Source organism: Tamandua tetradactyla, chromosome 11, assembly GCF_023851605.1.
Source record: "Tamandua tetradactyla isolate mTamTet1 chromosome 11, mTamTet1.pri, whole genome shotgun sequence".
Classification (NCBI taxonomy): Eukaryota; Metazoa; Chordata; class Mammalia; order Pilosa; family Myrmecophagidae; genus Tamandua; species Tamandua tetradactyla.
Window position 1 is genome coordinate 46697718 of NC_135337.1, and position 13217 is coordinate 46710934.

The 13217-nt window shown below is 35.9% G+C and overlaps 1 protein-coding gene across 7 annotated transcripts in view; it reads right to left on the minus strand.

Moving 5' to 3' along the window:
• Window positions 1-13217, minus strand: part of IFI44L (interferon induced protein 44 like) — a 65947-nt gene that overhangs the window by 33641 nt on the left and 19089 nt on the right. The window lies entirely within an intron of this gene.

A 13217-nucleotide genomic window follows, 5' to 3' on the forward strand; every position in this document is an offset into this window, starting at 1 on the left:
TAAAAACAAATGCTAGTATCACTGTATTGTATTTTCTGGTACATAAATCTACTTCCAAATTCCTATAGGAGACAAACTGTAAATGTATAAAAAGTAAAGATAAATCTATGATTCTGGACATACAATGTATGAAGATATAATTTGTAACAAGTTTTTAAAAAGCTGAGATGGATGGAGGAGTATAGGGATAGTGTATATGTATACTATTGAAGTCAAGTTGGTATGAAACTGAATATGACTGTTATATATTTAGGATGATGTATTTTAACTCCATGGTAAGAAAAATATATACCGATAGAAATGAGAAGGAACTATATATTCTTAACTATAAAAAAAACAAATAAAAACGAATGCAGGCATTAACAGAAGAATTGAAGGACAAAAGAGGCATAAAACTTACAAAAACTAAATAACAAAATGGCAGAAAATGTCCTTCATTATCAATAATGACTAAATGTAAATGGACTAAACTATACAGTTCAAAAGCAGAGATTGGTAGAATGACCCATGCACACTTGAAAAGAATGTGCATTCTGTTGTTGGGTGAGGTGTTCTATATGTCTGTTCATTCTAGTTCATTTGAGTATCATTTAAGTTTTTTATTTCCTCATTGGTCTCTCTAGCTGTTCTATTATTGAAAATCATATTTTAAAGTCTCCTACTATTAATGTAGAACTCTCAGTTTCTCACTTCAAATATGTCAGTATTTGTCTCATATCTTTAGGGGCTCTGCTGTTAGATGCATATATACTTATAATGTTATGTTTTCTTGTTGAATTGACACCTATAACAATGTTTAAGGACCTTCTTTGCCCCACACAACTGTTTTTGATATAAAGTTTCTCTTATCTAATATTAGTTAGTGACACCAGCTCTTTTTTGGTAATACTTGCATTGTATTGACTTTAAGGTGAGTTTCTTTTAGAGAGAACATAGTTGAGTCATTTGCAAAGTCCCTACAGGGATTGGAGAAAAAATATGGAACTATTAAACTTACCTACCTGGGAAATTTCTGATTTTTCCTCAAGCATTGGGGACTCCCAATTTAATAAGCCAAGTCCTCTTGAGGCTGATATTTATGAAATTTACTTCCATAATGGTGACACTAAGTCTACTTATAAACACACTTAAGAGTCACTTCCAGAGAACCTATTTTATTGTTCAGATATGACCTTTCTTTCTTTAAAAAAGCTAAGCTCTGCAAATAAACTCATTCACCTCCCTGCTATGTAAGACATAATTTTCAAGGATGTAACTCTTCCTAGCAACATGAGACATGAATCCCAAGGATGAGCTTGGCCCTGAACCATGCAATTGAGCATGGCTTCTTGACCAAAAGGAGGAAAAGAAATGTAACAAAATAAGGTTTCAGTGGCTAAGAGATTTAAAATAGAGTTGAGAGGTCATTCTGAAGGTTACTCCTATGCAAGCTTCAGCCAGATATTACAAATTTTCATGGTCTGACAAGCCCTAACTAACAGTATTCCTTAAAACCCTCAAGAAAACCCAGGGTTCTATTTAAGACTCTACAAAAGTTTTACTTATTTAGTTTTATTTTTCAGCGAGTTAAAACCTCCAGATTTTTCCTATGCCAGGTAAGACCTGAAACTTAGAGGTTACAGTCTCTCCCAGGCCATCAACCAGTTGTATTCCTCTACCCCATAATGTCGGCACCCTTTTAAACATGAAGAAATTAGAAAGATCATTGCTCAAATATCCCTGGAGATTCAGAGAATGATAAAATGAGAGGGAGGAGTTGTAACAGAGAAGTTAGGATTTAGCAAATGATGATGACTACTGAGTCATCATATAAATATCTCTCTTTTAGTTTCTAGTGTATTAGAACAGCCAGAAGGAAATATCTGAAGTTGTGGAACAGTAACCCATACTATATTTTGAAATTTGCTTTATAACTACTTGTTAAATTATATTTTGAAATGTATCATTTTTATGTGTACGTTATATTTCACAATAAAAGTTAAAAAAAAACAGCCTCCCCAAAAGTTACATCCAAATAGCAAAGACTTTCCCTAGAAAATCATCCCTCAGAACCTACTAATAAAAGGACAAATTCCACTTGAATGGAACTCTGGAAAGGAATAGAGATTGGAGAAGGACTCCATAAACACTGAATCAAGAAAAAGGAACATAAACATAAACACAAAATTCAAGAAAGAAATTCACAACCCAGTCCTTCCACTCTGGATACCTCCACCTCATTTATTCCTGCACAGCATGAAAATTGCACAGAAGCAGCATGGCCAGGGTCTATTCTGCCTTAGAGGCAGACTATAGAGGCACTGATAGCAGCAAATTAGAGGCCTATGTACATCCAGGCACAGGGACCCAAGTATGCAGAGGCTTAGGGCAGAACACAAATGGTTGAGGAGTGCCACATACAAAAGTACCCCAGGGAAAAAAGTGACAACAGAAGAAGTTTTGGTAAGAGGTGCACTCAATTCAGTCTGTTTGCTGGATCACCAAAAAGCAAAATGCACCTTGCTGGATTGACCCAATACGACTCCCCAGGGTAAAGCAAACACTTAATGCGGGAAGAAACTGAAGGCAGAAAATAAAGGAGGAAACTGAATTGCTGTAAGACGGGATGGATTCCAGAACTGAAAACTATAGTGAAAAGGGGGCAATGAGTGAGGAAGAGGATTTATACAAATCATTGGAGATGAGGAGAAAATTCTGGGTAAAAAAAAGCAAACAGAACAAATGAAGTTTCCTGCAGAAGGAACAGAGGAAAGGAAGCTTTCTCTTGGAGTTAAAACAATGGCACACAAAAGGGAAATTTCAAAAATTGTATCATTATCCAGGACAAGAATAAGGTAAAGAAGAGCTGACACAATCAGGACATTTAAAAAATGAGCTAACCTAAAGGTGCAGAATAAGTTGAACAGGTGTCAAAGAAGAGCCTTAACACAGGCCAATACACACACAAAAAGCCTGGACAATAGGGTGAAACTGACCTTCAGAGATAACACCTCAAAATAATCAGATGTCCAGACATCAGCAAAAGTTTACAAGCCATAAGAACAAAAAAGATAAGGCTTAGTTAAGGGAACAAATAAAAACAAAACAAAACAAAAAGACAACTCATCAAAGAAATTCACACAAGAAATCTTGTAAAACGATTCAAGGAGATGAAAGAAAATATGGAAAATGTAAACCATACCTATAGTGGATATAGAGTTAAAGGACATTGTGCTGGCTTGAAGCACAGTATCAGGACAGGATCCAAAAATGACAGGCTCTTTTCACCTTGATCCTCTTAATTAGGTTGTTTCCATGGAGATATGACACACCCAATTGTGGGGATGACCTTTTGTTTAGATGGATATGAGATGCCACCTATTTAAGGTGGGTCTTAGTTTACTGGAGCACTTTAAAAGGGGAAACATTTTGGAGAAAGCTCAGATGCACATTTGAAGATGCTTAGAGTCCTGACGCAGATACTTGGAGAGCTGTTACATACAAACCTGAGCCTAACAGATAGTGCCATGTGCCTTTCCATGAGATGCTAAACAAACCAGAACCTGGAGAAAGCCAATACAGAGAAGCTTAGTGAGGGTGCACAGATGCCTTGAGAAGAAGCCAATGGAATCAGAAACACAAAGCAATGAATGGGGAGTGAGGACTTCAGACACCTGTCACGTGCCTTCTCAGCTTAGAAAGAATCATTGTTTGGACATTTTTATGGCCTTAGAACTATAAACTTGTAACTTAATAAATCCCTTTATAAAGGATGATTCATTTCTGGTATATTGCATTCCAGCAGGTTTAGCTAACCAAAACAGATTTTAAGAAGACAATGTGTGAGCAAAAAGAAGAAATACAAAGTTTAAGAAGAAATATAGAAATTAGAGGAATGAAAGACACAATAACAGAGATTAAAAATACACTAAAGGAATACAACAGCTGATCTGAACAGAGAGAAAAAAGAAACAATGAAATAGAAGACAGAAAAATTGAAATCAAATAGTCAGAAGAACAGAGAGAAAGTGGAATAGAGAAAATTGAGAAATGTCTCAGAGACTTAAATGACAGCACAAAGCATACAAACATATGCATCATGGGTATCTCAGAGAAGAGAAGGGAAAATGAAAATAAAGAATATTTGAGAGAATAGTGGACAAAAATTTCCCAACTCTTATGAAAGACATAAATACCCATGTCCAATAAATGCAAAGTACGCCAAACAGAAAAAATCCTAATAGTCCTGCTCAGAATCACAAACTAAATAAAAATATCAAATGCAAAATACAAAGAGAGAATTTTGACAGTGGCAACAGAAAAGCAATTTGCCACATACAAGTGTTCCTCAATAAAACTAAGTTCTGATTTCTCATCAGAAACCACAGAGGCAAGAAGGTACTGTTATGATATATTTAAACTACTGAACAAGAATAACTACCAACCAAAAATTCTTTATTCAGCAAAACTGTCTTTCAAACATGAGGGATAGGTGATGTCATCAACATGATGATGTAAGACATCCACTGGAAAAACTTCACCAGGGATTCAGCAACAAAAAGTACAAATCTCAAGAGCTTAGAAATCTGAAGGAAGGTAGAGACTACAGAGAGATTCCTAAAGCTCTGAAGTGGCAAATAAACTATAAGATAGGAATAATTCATCCCAATTGGCCATCCTCTTCCTTCCCCCTCACTTTGGTCCCATACTGCTTGGGAAGTGCACAGAGGCAGTAGCCAGGATCCTTCCCATCTCCTACCAGGGATAAAAACTATAAAGACACTCACACAAGTGAGTGAGACCACCTAGAATATCCAGACTCTGGGATCCAAATTCACAGAGACCTGGGGCAGAACACAAGCCACTGAGGAGGGCCGAATATAAAAGAGCCCTAGGGGAGGCCCAAGGAGGATTAGGGAGAGAAAAATATAATGTACTTCTCTCCCAAAAGTAGCCAGGAAGAAATTGTCCAAATCAACTAGAGATCTGGGGAAACAGGGGTGGCCCAGGGAAGCGTGGGTCAAAGAGACTGAAAAACCATAGGCAGGGGTTCCCCCCATGGCTCCTGGTACCCAACCTCATCCTTGAGGGGAGCAGAAGTGTTGACTGCATCCTTGCCTGGTGGACCGTAGGGGTCCTCATCCCCAAGTATGGAAGGCGACCCAGCTGAGTACTGGCCCAGATAGATGTCAGTGAAGTGAGAACACTGGACTGCCACAGATTCAGCACCTCCAAGTCAGACACTGGCAACCTACCTTATTGCAACTGTTTCAGAGGGGATATAGATAGTTAAAGCATCTCATCTGCTTGGCAGACTGGGAAGTGCAGAAAGAAAAAGGCTTTGTTCTATGCCTCCTGTACAGGCACCTGGCCCCGTCTGGAGGGAAATACTGATGATCCAACTGGCAAAGAAGAGCTTTAATACAAACCCAAGCAACAATGAGATCCTAGACAAGAGAGACACGCAGATATTCAGAATATACACATCAAGAAAATCAGATGACAAGATATTGGGAAAAAAAATCACAAATCATATAATGCATAGAAAGTTATGGTCTGGTAAAAGGAACAAATTAAAAAGGTGGAAGAGACACAGAAAGTAAAATGGTGCAGCTGCTGTGGAAACAGTCTGATGGTTTCTCAGAATGCTAAGCAGAGAACTAAAATACGACCCAGCAATACCACTACTCGCTATATAGTCAAAAGAATGGAAAATAGGAGCATTTGCAATCCATTGTTCATAGCAGCACTATTGACAATTGGCAAAATATGGAAGCAACTCTACTGTTCATCAACTGATGAATGAGTCATTAAAATGTAGTATACACATATGATGGAATATTATTCAGCTACAAAAAGAAATGAAGTCCAGGTAACATGCCAGAACTTGGATGAAACTTGAAGATATCAGGTTGAGTGAAATAAGCCAGAAATAAAAAGACAAATATTATATGATCTCACCAATTTGAAACAACTAAATAAGCAAACTCATAGAGTCGGACCAGCACATATAGGTTACCAGGGGATGGGTGGGGTTAGGGAATAGGAAGTTAAGATTCAAAATGAACATGGTTCCTATTTGAGATGATGAAAATGGATAGGTAATTGATGGTGATGATGATAGCACATATTGCAAGTGCAATTAAATAGCACTGAAATATATACCTGAATATGATTAAAAGGGAAAATGTTAGATTGTATATGTGGTAACAAATAAAAGTTTAAAGAATCATGAAACTGCATTATACAAACTGTGAGCCCTAAGTGAATCCATGGACTATTATTAATGGTACAATTATAAAAATGTGCTACTACCAATTGTAACAAATATTCTACACCAGTTTAAGGTGTTAACATTAGGATGGTATATTGGAATATCTTTTTCTTGTATGAATGCTCTGTAAATACACAACTTCTCATGTGAAGGAAAAATGTGAGTTAATTTCTGAGTTTGCAAATCAATTATCTTGTCATACACGTCTGTCCTTGTGCCAGCACCACACTACTTTTATTACCATTCCTTTTTTACTATGTTTTAAGATCAGGACATTTGAATTTTCCCACTTCATTCTTCTTTTTCAAGATGGATTTTACTATTTCAGGCCCCTTACAATTTCAATAAATTTGACTATTGACTTTTCCTTTTCTGCAAAGATTGTTGAAATTTCCATTGGATTGCACTGAATCTGCAAATCACTATGTGTAGAACTGACAACACTTAGCCTTCTAATATTTGAACATGTGCTGTTATTCCATTTATTTGTGTCTTCTTAAAATTTCTTTTAGCAATACACTGTAATTTTCTCTGTAGAAGTAGTATGCATTCTTAAGCATTTTCATGATAGTTGATTCTTTTATCTGTTAACATAAATAGAATTATGGGCTTGATTTCTTCTTTGAATTGTCCATTACTATTGAATGGAATCATTACTATTTTCACATGTTGATCCTTTACCTATCTTCTTTGATAAATTCATTTATTGGAGCTAAATTGTGATCTTTTAAAAATTTATTTATTTATTAATTAAAAAAATTAAGAACAAAATCGTTAACGTATCATTCTATTCTACATATATAATCAGTAATTCTCAATATCATCACATAGTTGCTTATTCATCATTTCTTAGAACATTTGCATCAATTCAGAAAAAGAAATTAAAAGAATAGAAAAAGAAATACAAGGATAAAGAGAAAAAAAAGATTATACATACCATACCCCTTACCACTCACTTTCATTTATCACTAGCATTTCAAACTAAATTTTAAATTGTGAGCTTTTAAAGATTTTCTCTATATTGGACCATGGCATCTGCAAATAGGGAAAACTTTACTTCTGCCTTTCCAATTTGGATGTCTTCTATTCCTTTTTCTTGCTTAATTACTCTAGCTAGACCATTCAATACAATGTTGGTAACTGTGGGCATATTTGTCTTGTCTCAGATATGATAAGGAAATCTTTCAGTCTTTCACCTTTGAGTATTATGTAGAATTTTCATATATGCAGTTTACAATATTGAGGAAGTTTCCTTCTATTCCTAATTTTCAAAGTGTTCTTATCTAGAAAACATCCTGGACATTGTCAAAGGCCTTCTCTGCTTCAATTAGGATGGTCATGTGGTTTTTCCCCCTTTGATTTGTTAATGTGATGTATTAAATTAATTGATTTTCTTGTGTTGAACCACCCTTGTATACCTGGGATAAAACTTACTTCACCATGGTATATAATTACTTTAATGTGCTATTGGATCTGCTAAGCAAATACTTTGTTTAGGATTTTTACATCTCTATTCATTAGAGAAATTGGTCTGTAATTTTCTTCTACTGTGAATCTCTTGCAGACAATATAGTTGGGCCATGTTTTTTTTTTAGTATGCTGTATGGCAGGGTCACATTTCATTCTTCTTCCATGTGAGTATCCCATTATTGCAGCACCATTTGTTGAATTTTGTTTGTTTGCTTACTTGTTTGTTTGTTTTTGGGGGAAGTGCATAGGCAGGAATCAAGCCTGAGTCTCCTGCATAGCAGGCAATAATTCTACCACTGAACTACCCTCACACTCCCAGGCCATGCTTTTTTAACTCCATTTTGCTAATCTCTGCCTTTTGGCTGGAGATTTTAACCCATTTACAGTTAAAGTCACTATTGATAATACAGGACTATTTGTGCCATTTTACTATGCAGCCATTATAAGTGTAATAGTTTTTTTGTCCCTCACTTCCATTAATAACTACTTTTATATTATTTAATTTTTTATTCACATCATAATAATGCCTTCTCATTTCTATCTGAATATAGTTTTCATCTATTTTCCTTGTGATTACTATGGGGTTAAAATTTGACATCCTAAATATATAACAATCATATCTGGCTTGATTCTAACTCAACACTAGCACATATGATTTTCCTATACACCTCTGCCTTCCACCTTCACTTCTGTACTCATTACCACTTCGATCCTTGTTTATTGTACAACCAAAATCACAAATTTATCATTACTTTTTATGCATTTGAACCTTAATACCTATAGTAAGAAAGAAATGGAGTTATATACCAAACAACACACTACAATAATATCGGCATTTATAATTACCCAAATGGTTACTTATAATGAAAGTGTTTATTTCTTTAGACCACTTTGAATAACTCTCCAGTGTCTTTTCCTTTCAGTCTGTAGAATTTTCTTTAGCATTCCTTGTAGGGCAGGTCTAGTTGAGCTCCCTCAGCTTTTGCTTATCTGAGAACATCTTAATCTCTCTTTATTATTATTATCATTTTTTGCATGGCAGGCACCAGGAATCAAACCCAGGTCTCCAGCATGGCAGGTGAGAATTCTACCACTGAGCCACCATTGCACCACCCTCTCCCTTATTTTTGAAATAAAGTTTGGCTGGATATAAAATTTTTGGTTGCCAGTGCTATCTTTCAGCACTTTAGGTATTTCAAACAATAGCTTTCTTGCCTCCATGGTTTCTGATAAAAAATTACCATTCAATCTAATTGTGGCTCCCTTGCATAAGCAGTGTGTTATATGATATATATTATCATTATATATTGATAATATGATCAATATATAATGAGGTCTATTTGTCTACATGTTTATCTTGCTTGGTTTTCCATGGGTTTCTTAAATGTGCACATATACATATTTTACTAAGTTTAAGTTCTGTCATTATTTCTCTTAATATTCTTTTTGCCCCTTTCTCTCTTTCTTCTCCTTCTGGGAGGCCCATAAAACATTTTGTTCAGGTTTGCTAAAGCTACTGGAATGCAATATAGCAGAAACAGAATGGCTTTTTAAAGGGGGGCTTTTTTAAGCTATAAGTTTACAGTTCTGAGGCCATGAAAATGTCCAAACTAAGACATTCATGATTCAAGAAAGGCCAGTAAGTCCAGAACACCTCTGTCAGCCAGAAAAGCACAAGGTAATATTTGCTAACTTTCTCTTCTCATTTCATAAGGCTTTCCCAGGGGTGATTTCCTTCTGCATCTCCAAAGGTCTCTGGCTGTACAGGTTCTGTTGGTTCTAAAGCTTTTTCCAAAATGGTTCCCTCTTAAAGGGCTCCAGTAGGCAACCCCACCTGGAAACACATCTCCAGGGAAACCATCTAAAAAAAGTTCCCACCCACATTTGGGTGGGTCACATCTCTATGGAAACAATAAAAAAGATCCCACATACCGATACTGAATGAGCTTTTCTTGAACATGTCTTTTCTTGGGAACACAATAACTTCACAATGGTATATGAGGTATATTTGTCTTCATATTTATATTGCTTGGCGTTCCCTGGGATTCTTAGATGTGCACATTCACATATTTTGCTAAGTTTAAGTTCTGTCATTATTTCTTTTAAAATTCTTTTTGCTTTTTTCTCTCTTACTTCTCCTTCTGGGAGTTCCATAATACATTCATTAGTATTCTGCATAGCACTCCAGAGATACATTATTTTCACTTTTAATAATTCTATTCTCTTTCTACTCCTCAGCAAGATGATTCAATTCATTTCTTGTATTCAAATTCACTGATTATTTCTTCAACCTACTCCAAGTGTGCTCTTGGAACTGTCCTGGGTAATTTTCATTTCACTTACTGTGGTCGTCAACTCCAGTAGTTCTGTTTGGTTCCTTTTTTAAAATTTTACCTCTTTTTTTAGACGCTCATATTGTTGATTCATTTTTTCCCTAATATCTTTTGTTTCTTTCCCTGTATTTTTCTTCATCTCCTTGGGCATTTTTAAGATTCTTTTTAAAAGGCTTTGTTCAATATGTTCCTATTCTCATCTTCACTCGTGTTTTTTTGGATTTTTATCCTCTTCCTTTGGGTGGACCATCATTTCCTGTTTCTTTGTTTTGTAATCATTTGTTGCACAAATTTTAATATCTTAAAATGTTATCTGAGGGATTTATTCCCTGAGATGCATTTTTCTTGATTTTGTAACCAGTTGGTAATATGACAGATTTTCTTAAACTTCAACCTTATCAGGAAGAATTGCCCAAGGGGACTAAGGTATGCAGGGTTTTCCATCTTCCTTGGCCCTTGCCTTGTCCTGGATTTTGCTTGTTAGTTATTTTCGAGTTCCTGTTTACAGTAGTTTGGTTGTCCCTTCTATCTTACAGGAGACCTGCTTCCCTTTCCAAATTGTTTGAAGTCAGCAGTCCTTTGCCCCAGATTAACTGTCATCTAATTTCTTATTCCTGTCATTTTTTCAAGCTGCTTTTTCCTGGAGGGCAAATTTTGAGAGTAGGGACACACCAAAGTACTGTCCAAAGTCAGTCTTTCCCAAACGAAATGGCCCGGCACCCATATGGGCACAGACAATCTCTAGAGTGCCCTTGGACAAAATCATGAAGGCCACATCAAGAACCAGGACTAGATTAGATCTCAAGTAGCCACTTTCTTTGCTCATCCATAAAAAGACCATTAAAGTTTAATGATGAGATTATATTAATTCAATCTCATCTTCAGACTCCACTCCACTCCACTTTTTTTTTTTTTTTTTAACATGGGCAGGCACCAGGAAATGAACCCGGGTCCTCTGGCATGGCAGGCAAGCATTCTTGCTGCTGAACCACTGTGGCCCACCCTCCACTCCACTTTTAATGCTAGTTTTCTTGCTATTTTCACCACATCTCCAGTTACTACCTTTATTAAAATCTTGAAACCCGTCAAAGTCATCCATGACAGTTGGAATTAACTTCTTCCAAATTCCTATTAATGTGGCTATTGACCTCCTCCCATGAATCATAAATGTTCTTAATGACATCTACAATCATTTCCAGAAGGTTTTCAATTGATTTTTCTGAGATCCATCAGAGAAATCACAATCTATGGCAGTTACAGTCCTTCAAACTGCATTTCTTAAATAATAAGACCTTAATATTAAAATTACTTTTTGATCCATAGGCTGCAGAATGGATATTGTGTAGGCAGGCATGAAAAAACAATCTTGCATATCACCAGCAGAGTTTCTGGGTGACAGTTCTGAGGCCATGAAAATGTCCAAACTAAGACATTCATGATTCAAGAAAGGCCAATAAGTCCAAAACACCTCTGTCAGCCAGAAAGGCACAAGGTGATATCTGCTAGCTTTCTCTTCTCATTTCATAAGGCCTTCCCAGGGGTGATTTCCTTCTGCATCTCCAAAGGTCTCGGCTGTACAGGTTCTGTTGGTTCTAAAGCTTTTTCCAAAATGATTCCCTCTTAAATTATTTTGAAAGGAATCTTTTTTCATGAGCAATAGGCCTCGTAGTGATCTTAAAATGAATATTCAGCAGGCCATTTTGTGAATAGATGTGATTGCCATCCAGGCTTTGCTTTTCCATTTATACAGCACAGGCAGAATAGATTGACATAATTCATAAAAGCCCTTGGATTTATGAAATGGTAAATGAGGACTGGCTTCCACTTAAAGTCACCAGCTGTATTAAGCTCTAACAAGAGAGTTAGCTCGTCCTTTGAAGAACTGAAGCCAGGCATTGTCTACTCCTCTCTCACTAAGAAAGTCTTAGATGGCATCTTCTTCCAACAAAAGTTTTCTTCATCTACATTGAAATCTGTTGTTCAGTGTAGCTACCTTCACAAGTTATCTTGGCTAGATCTTCTGGATAACTTGCTACAGCTTCTACAACACACATGCTGCTTTACCTTGCACTTTTATGTTGTAGAGATAGCTTCTTTCCTTAAACCTCATGAACCAACCTCTGATAGTTCCAAACTTTTTTTCTGCATATTCCTCACCTCTTTCAGCCTTCAAAAAACTAGAGAGTTAGGACTTTGCTCTGTATTAGGCTTTGGTTGAAGGGAATATTGTACTGGTTTGATCTTTTATCCAGACTACTAAAACCTTCTCCACATCAGCAATAAGGCTGTTTTGCTTTCTATCATTTATGGGCTCACTGGATTAGCACTTTTAATTTCCTTCAAGAGCTTTTTCTTTGCACACAAAACTTGGTTAACTGTTTGGCAAAGGGACCTAGCTCTTGTCCTATCTGGCTTTTGATATGCCTTTTTCACTAAGTTTAATCATTTCTAGCATTTATTTAAAGTGAGAGCTGTGGGACTCCTCCTTTCATTTCAACACTTAAAGACCATTGCAGCATTGTTAATGGCCTAATTTCAATAATGTCATTTCTCAAGGAATGAAGAGGGGAGAAAGAGAGAGAGAGATGGGGGACAGCCAGTGTAACAGTCAGAACACACACATTTATCAATTAAAATGGCTGTATTTTATGGGCGTGTTTCATGACATCCCAAAACAATTACAATAGTAACTGATATCAAAGAACACAGATCACAGATTACCATCAGAGAAATAAGTAACTGATATCAAAGAACACAGATCACAGATTACCATCAGAGAAATAATAATGAAAATATTCTGAGAATTATCAAATGTGACAGAGACCAGAAGTGAACATCTACTTTGGAAATATGATGCAAATATTTGCTTGATGCAGGATTGCCACAAAACTTCAATTTGTAAGCAATGCATTATCTATAAAGCACAAAAAAATGTAGTGCAATAAAATGATGTATGCCTACATTACTTTTTTACAACAAATACCAGAAAGTATTCTTCATGCAAATAAGTTTATCTGTAAAATATAACTCAACAGGGCAATTTTATTTCAATCTTTAGTCATGTTTTATATTTAACATCTAATTGTATATTACAGGAGGTTTATATCCTAAGAGAAAATGGCAAGAAATGAACAAACCTAATATTTTTAATTCATAAAACA